Source organism: Dipodomys ordii, unplaced genomic scaffold (genome assembly GCF_000151885.1).
Source record: "Dipodomys ordii isolate 6190 unplaced genomic scaffold, Dord_2.0 Scaffold17, whole genome shotgun sequence".
NCBI lineage: Eukaryota > Metazoa > Chordata > Mammalia > Rodentia > Heteromyidae > Dipodomys > Dipodomys ordii.
Genome location: NW_012267233.1, coordinates 22,451,798 through 22,459,807, shown reverse-complemented (window position 1 = coordinate 22,459,807; position 8,010 = coordinate 22,451,798). Strand labels below are relative to the sequence as shown.

Below are 8,010 nucleotides of genomic sequence, written 5' to 3'. Positions count from 1 at the left end.
AGAGGAAGTGTACTCATTACCTCACTCATGTAACTGTAACCCTCTGTATAGTATCTTTACAATAAAAAATTAAAAATAAAATAAAATAAAATAAAATGGAGAGCCAGGCTTAGAATACTTCTAAAAGGAAGATAAGGGGACAAGAAAACCTGTATGTAGCCAATGAACTATCATGTGCTGTTAAATGATTAATTTTGAAAGTATATTATGCAATCATCTTTAATTTTCAAATTGTATTATAGCTAGTGGCTATATATTTTATGTACAGATGAAGCAAATTTAAGTGCTCTATTTATGTGCAAATAACTTGGGTGCCAAAAGTTAAGTTGTTTATAAAGGAAAACAAATTCTGGAAAGTTTTCCCTGCAAGGCATGCCATCATCATTCAATTTAAAATCTTGTATGTATAATTTTTAAAAATTGCTTTTTACAAAGTACAGTTGGCTTATTTGAAACCATTTCAAAAGAATGTATTTGTCTTATAGAAAGAAATACATTTCTGCTGGGCCTCAAATTACAGATTTACCAATTATGAATATTGGCTCTTAATATAATATGAAGAAAGTTCAATTTAAAAACATGTTAAATTAAAATTTTGGATAGAATTTTGTTGTTGGTGGTGGTGGTCATGGGGCCTGAACTCTGGGCCTGAACGTTATCCCTCAGCTCTTCAGCTCAAAGCTAGCTCTCTACCACTTGAACCACTGCACCACTTCCAGTTTTCTGAGTGGTTTATGGGAGATGAGACTCACTGCCTTTCCTGCCCAGGTTGGCTTTGAACCATGATGCTCAGATCTCAGTCTTCTGAGTAGCTAGGATTATAGGCATGAGCCACCAGCACCCAGCTTGCTTTAAAATTTTGAATGATGCTAAATGAAATGAAAATAGCATTGTGGAGGGTAAGTTTCAAGAGAGCAACCACTTTTACAGCATGTCATTATTTCTCTGTTTAAAAAGACAAAGATAATTTAGGATGGGCACTTTCTGTTTTATTTAGCCAATCAACACACATCATTATTAGATGCTGTGTTTTATTTAGTCAATCAGTCATCTCTGCATACATTCATTATAATTTTAATCCATATTAATCAGTGGGTTTCACTGTGATATTTCTATGCATGTCTATTCAGTGCTCTAATGGTAATTTATCTCCTCTGCATTCTCTCACCCTCTTATTTCTTCTTATCCTAAATCTCTTTCTGTTCCCAAATAGTCTTTATTAGTTTCTGATTTCTTAATAGACATAGTGTGAAGTTTTCAAGTTTGCATAACTTGATGATAAGTACAGGCTCACGAAAGTGCACACAATCTAATAAAAATTGGACAGACCAAAAGCAGAATCTGCTAAAGAAACAGAATGAAAATAACAAGAATAGTATTTCCTACTCCCTTTTACTAAAGGAATGCTTTTAAAAGTCCCAATGATACCATTTATGATGCATTTGTGTTTTCGAGAAGTAACATACCTGCTAAGATCATTCTCAGATCTGTGATTTTTGCCCTATCCATTGCGGCTGTGATATCTTTATTGACTAATATATCTTTCCTAGCAGTTTTAATAAGAAATCATCTCTTCAAGTATGACTACATAGAAACCTGAGGGAAATAATCACAGCTCTGTATTCAGGAGCACTGGGTGCATACAGAAAATATAAAATTGTTTCATAGACCAACTAATAAAAACACAATGTGTTCAACTTTGGGTCTTTACAAAGAATTGAAGAAAAATTGTAGTCTAAATAGTCTATACAACAGCTATATGCAAATGTCTAACTCCTAACAGAATTTGTGGAACAGAAAGAACTGAAGAGAAAAAGCAAGAGAAGGGGAAGGATCTAGACAAAAAAGGAGAAAAGGAAAAAAGGGATGTGATTAGGAAAAATGCTAGAGGTAGAGAAGCAGCCAGATGAGACTATTGAAAGCCATGGGACCATAATTCCAGGCTGACTCAAAATAAAGCAAGAATGCAGGAAAAGTTATGTAAAACACCCTGAACATCTAGGCAGTAGATGGAAGGTTTGGCAAATCTGGAAGGAGCCTTATAGTCAAAGGTGATCATCAGATACAGGTTTTCTAGTATCCCTGTCTCACAACTACCCCAGATGGAATTGAATTGAGGTGCACATGGCTTTGGCACAGTGAAGTTGCTAGGACCCTAGGACATTTCTGTTCCTTGTTTGGATAGACCTGTCATGTATTTCATTTTTTGGGGGGAGAGGGTCCTGTCATAGGACCTGAGCTCTGGGCCTGGGCGCTGTCCCTCAGCTCTTCAGCTCAAGGCTAGCCCTCTACCACTTGAGCCACAGTGCCACTTCTGGCTTTTTTTTCCTGCTTATGTGGTGCTGAGGAATCGAACCCAGGGCCTCAGGCATGCAAGGCAAGCGCTCTACCACTGAGCCACCTTCCCAGCCCCCTGTCATGTATTTCATAGCACCACAGTTAGTTAGTCTTCTCTTGGGTCTTTTCCTCTGAAACTAGACAAGGATTCTTTACTTTTATGGGGGCAATGAGGCAGTCATGAAAACAAGAATAACTCTGCAATGCCTGTCAAGGAGTAGACTCATAACTGGAAAAAATTCATTTCCAAAGAATTTTACTGACCAAAACAAAAACAAACAACAAAAATGACCAAAAGTTACTTTAAATTTTTTAATTTTTCTCTCACTTTTGTAGATACTACTGCTATGGATGGACAGAGTAATCCCTTCCATGAAATGGATCATTTCTTTGGGGATTTTGCTTTCAATACATGACAACACTTGTTGTGCAGTGCTTTCAATATCAAGCATAGTCTACTCTGCAAGCCAGGAGAGACAACTGTCTTTGATCTACTTCATGCTTAATGAAGAGTTCTGCCCAGTTGTGGCTGTCATTCAGACCATTATTTTGTCTTCTATTGCTATAATACCTTCAGATTTTCTCTACTTAGTAAAATACATAGGATTAATGTCCAGGTGTATAGGTACATTCAATGTGATAGGTTTACTTAAACTAAGATACAGGAACCAGATCTCCATAGGCCTTATAATGTAAATCAAAATAAGAATACTAAGATTTTATCTCTATTCCTTTCTAAAAACTGAAATTGATTTAAGCTATGTGAGTTGATACCAAATCAGACACAAAAACTGAAAAATACTGAACTTGAGTCTTCATGTTTTAGGTCTGTGATATAGATGGAGTTTGGCCAGATTATATTTTTGGAAAAAGTCAAAACAGTTTGCTAGCAAGGAAATTAGGTGACATCATTATCTTCATAATTCAAGAACTAGGTAATAATCCATCTGGAGAACAAAACTATCCTTGGCCACAATCATGTGTGCAGCTGACAACTCCACATTATGTTATCTTTACTTTCTACTTGTGTCTTTAATAGAGACTTGTGTCTATAAGTTGTTAAACATTTTCTTTTTTTAGTGTTAAATATGTTTATTGTAAACTTTAGACACAAAAATAGATTTTCTAGGCCATTCACATGCACATTAAAACCAAAAAGCTAGCCGGGCACCGGTGGCTCATGCCTGTAATCCTAGCTACTCAGGAGGCTGAGACCTGAGAATCGCGGTTCAAAGCCAGCCCGGGCAGGAAAGACCGTGAGACTCCTATCTCCAATAAACCACTAGAAAACCGGAAGTAGCGCTGTAGCTCAAGTGGTAGAGCACTCACCTTGAGCTAAAGAGCTGAGGGACAGCGCCCAGGCCCAGAGTTCAAGCCCCATGACCGACCAAAAAAAAAAAAAAAGCTGCAAACTACAATATATGTAATTATGCAAATGAAGCCACTCTGCAATGATTATAGGATGGAAACATTTTCTTAATTTAGATTTTTATATATATTGAATTTAAACTAGGAAGACAGAATCCTTTGTCCAGCTACTGACTGGCATGGATATTGTTGGTTTCTAGAGCATCAATAAATAAAACACAGCTTCAGGGGTTCAATATATGGAACAAATGAGTGCTGCTTATTATAAGCTAGCACTGTATCATTGAATCTTATAACCAGACCCCATGTAATATTGCTTAAGCATTCCTCCCACTAGGGAGACATAGCCCATTGCGAGGCACAAGCCTGATGAGCATAGATAGTATAAGCTGGATGTTCGCCTCCATTTGTCTCTATAGGTAGAAAATGTGTGTGAAATAAACTATAACTAATCCTGAACTCAACTGTCATTTTTTCCATTCTTAACCATCTTATAAATATAATCAAGCCCACGATATATGGAGATAATATGGAACATGAAAAATAAATTTCATATTTGATGGCAGTGACTTTAAGGGGTACTTTGGCATGTTTATTAAAAATTCAACTTTCCAGTTCAACATTAGGGATTCTGATTAAATCTGTCTCCACTGGACCATAGGACATACATGAATATTAACTTTATTAATTACTATGCTGAGAAGTCCATTGATCGGAATTGAAGATATACAAGTCTACATAATTTTCTCCCTTCTTCCAACATGGCTTCCTCTTTGCTCCTTGTTACAAAGGATAATGAAGATAGCTCAAATTTGTGTTACCTTGTTTATTCAACAAATACTCAGTGAGAAACTGCTTTTTGAGATACATCTTATTTCAAGAAACAAGGACCAATTATCTCTCCACCTAAGATTTTACTAACCTTATAGAAGAGTAAGAGACAAAGTACAGAAATAGTCAAAAATGTGACCATTTTGTTTAGCATAGGCACATTTTTTACAAAGACATTAAACATCAGTTTATTTTTTCTGGCACTATTTTGCAAAGAAAGAATCTGAGCATCATACCAATTACATAGAAAAGACAATACACTTTGACAGGGTAAGTTACTGCAAAAAGAACTTTCTTTTCCTGTCCTAAAAATCTGTCCTACTAAGTCACACACACACACACACACACACACACACACACACACACGAAATTCAGTGAATATTCAAGGATGGTAAGAATGAATTATTAACATGCTAATATTTGTATTTCAAGCCACACTTTTCTGAGTCAGGTCTTTCTGTTGTTTCTTGTATTTGGTGATACTGTCCTAGGATCAATGGACAAATACTGCTTTAAAGAAGTCAGGCACTGGTATTTCATGCCTGTAATCTTAGCTACTCCAGAAGCTGAGACCTGAGGATAGCACTTTGAAGCCAACTTCAGGTAGGAAAGTTCCTGAGACTCTTATCTCCAAGTAACTACCAAATTAAAAAACAGAGCCAGAAGTGGTGATGTGGCTTGCCTGGTAGAGCATATTCTTGAGCAGAAAAGCTCAAGGACAATACCCAGGTCCTGAATTCAAGCTTCAGGATTAGGAAGAAATAGGAAGAAGGGAAGGAAGAGGACGAAAAGGAGGTGGAAAAGGAAGTGGAAGAGGAGGAGGAAAAAGGAGGAGGAAGAGGAGGAGGAAATTTTATAAACAAATACATTTATAATATTGATCAGATCCCTAATTCCCAAAAGCAACAATGTTTCAATGGTTGACATTAGAAAAACATCTGATAACCTAACTTTTTCTCCCATACCTGAAGATAAACCATTGGCTTTAGTAAATTAATTGCACAATTTGTTTAGAAGAATAATTTGCTTTAAAAAATACGTACTGAGTATATTTACTTCCAGTGTTTTACAATTGCTTAGTCTGACATGAACTTATTTTCCATAAGATAATGTTTTGATGGATCTTTAAATATATTTGAAAATGCATTTATAGTTTTTCCTTTCCATTGTGGAACATCTATAATGTTCTTTCATAGTCATAAAGTTTTGTGGACAAAGTCATCTCTATCTTAATTTCCTTTTTCTTTCAAAGGGTGTGGTTGTTATTTGTATTCGGATCTTTAGCTTTGTGTTTCTTTCTCCCTTTCTTGCCAATGATTCATGCCCCTAGTACAGAGCATATCTACCAATGCATCTTTCTTCTTTGTGGACCCCTATGCTTCATATTCTTCTTAAGCAACGTCCGCTTGCTTTAACACAGTCACTTGCTATTTACAATTACGGTTCAATTTTTGCCCTCCAGAAAACCATGATCAACATATTTTTGCAGAAAAACACTGATGACAAAAGAACAATTTTGAGAACAAGAAATGTGAATGTGTAGTAAATATATTTTTTCAAGTTAATCGTAACTTGATAATACATATACTGATAAATTCAAAGTGTCTCATCTTCTGCACATTACAAAACTATACAGCACAAATTGATCTTTTTTGTGCTATCTATTTTGTAAGAAAGAAAGAGAGGATCTCTAAGGATCCAAATATAAAAAGACAAGGAAATATGTTAAGTTACCTATTTTGTCAATGTGTATTGAAAAACTACAATATCCCCTTTAAATGTGTATAATTTAAGTTAAAAAAATATTTAAATGTTTAAGGAGATGAAAATATTGACTTCCCCTAAGTTGGTCATTACCTGATATCTATATGTATCTAATGACCACATGGTACACCACTAATTCACACAGTTAATAATAAATAATGGATCAAACATTTTGCTTTTCTCCTTGAGCTGGCTGCTCAAAGCTTGCTAACAACTATTTTATTCAGTTTTTCTATGCTGGTTGCCCAGCCCTAGTGCTACCAAAGAAATGCCTAGCTTTGTCTATTTTGTGGCCAATAGGAATTGTCTGTGTTTCAGAGGTAACAGCAGTGTCTCGGTTTCACTTTCAGTAGTTTGATGAAGATGGAAAGGTTTGAATGCAGACCTTTCTGATGCCTCACAACTGTAAAGCCCCCTATTTTTCTCCCATCAATGTGGCAAGTAAATCTACTTGTAAACAATTTTGGTAGAATGAATGGTTTTCCAGACCTTATGGGGAAAGAGAAATCTTGTTGCTGTTGTTGTTGTTTTTGATTAAGCTGCTATAAATCCCATGGTCATAATTAAAGCTCCATGTGTTACCATTAATATAGAAAATTAAAGTTAAAAAAATAAAGAATTAAATTTCTTCAGGGAATTTAAAAATATTTTCAAAAAGAATTGAAATTTTCTATTCTATCAAAGCTTTATTGCATTCGATTCTAGGGTATTTTGAAGCATTTTCGCTATATTTGAATTTCCAACAAATACATTAATATACATTAAGTGCATTTAAACAACTAATTCAAAGTGAAATTGCTTCATTTTTGCTGCAATCTTAAAAACCTAGAGTCCAATTTTGAAGTACCACTGTAAAGAGACAACTTTTACAGTGTCCTTTGAGTCGCTAAAAGAGACTGTAACAATGAGGAGATTCCAGTGGGGCCCTCATTGTCCTTGAACGTACATTAACAAAACACATCTGTTTGTTGTACACATACTACTCAGATTAGGAATCTTCTACCTCTAAATTTTTATTCTAGCATGTGTCTTAGAAATAATTCCATATTGGTGTGCAATAACCTATGGTATTTTTAAATGTTGCTTCTATTAATCTATTTTAATATTGCAGTTAAATATATTGTTATGGCCAGGTGCCAGTGGCTCACATCTGTGATCCTATCTATACTCAGGAAGCTGAGATCTGAGGATCGTAGTTGGTAGACAGGTCTGGCAAGAAAGTCTATGAGACTATTATCTATGATTAAACTACCAGAAAACAGGAAGTGGAGCTATGGCTCAAAATGGTGGAATGCTAGCCTTGAGCAAAAAAGCTTAGGGACAGAGCCCAGGACAAGTTCAAGCCCCACGACTAATATCTTTCTTTCAATAGTATGCATTTGGAAATAACAGTACAGTACAAAAAAATCTTCTATTGGTACTTTTATTATGTTTGAGTGATATATGAGATAGGGCTTGGAGACAGTTTGCATAAAGTCAGGACTATTACTGATCTGTTGTTGTCAGATTATAGGGAGGTGAGGGATGGCTGGGAAAGTGGGAGAAAAGAAAGGAAGATGTGAGATTGGTCAAAAAACAATGTACTTACTTTGGTGGGGGGCGGGGAGGGGGAGGATGGGAAGGGGAAACAAAGGAGGAGGCTACAATGCTTGATAAGAAATGTACTCATTATCTTGCCCATGTAATTGTAACCCCTCTGTACAGTATTTT

The 8,010-nt window shown here is 35.7% G+C and overlaps 1 pseudogene; it reads left to right on the top strand.

The window, feature by feature from the left end:
* The window catches only part of LOC105982736, a 22,273-nt pseudogene extending 16,237 nt beyond the window's left edge, over positions 1–6,036 (top strand).
* The last annotated feature ends 1,974 nt before the right edge of the window (positions 6,037–8,010 follow it).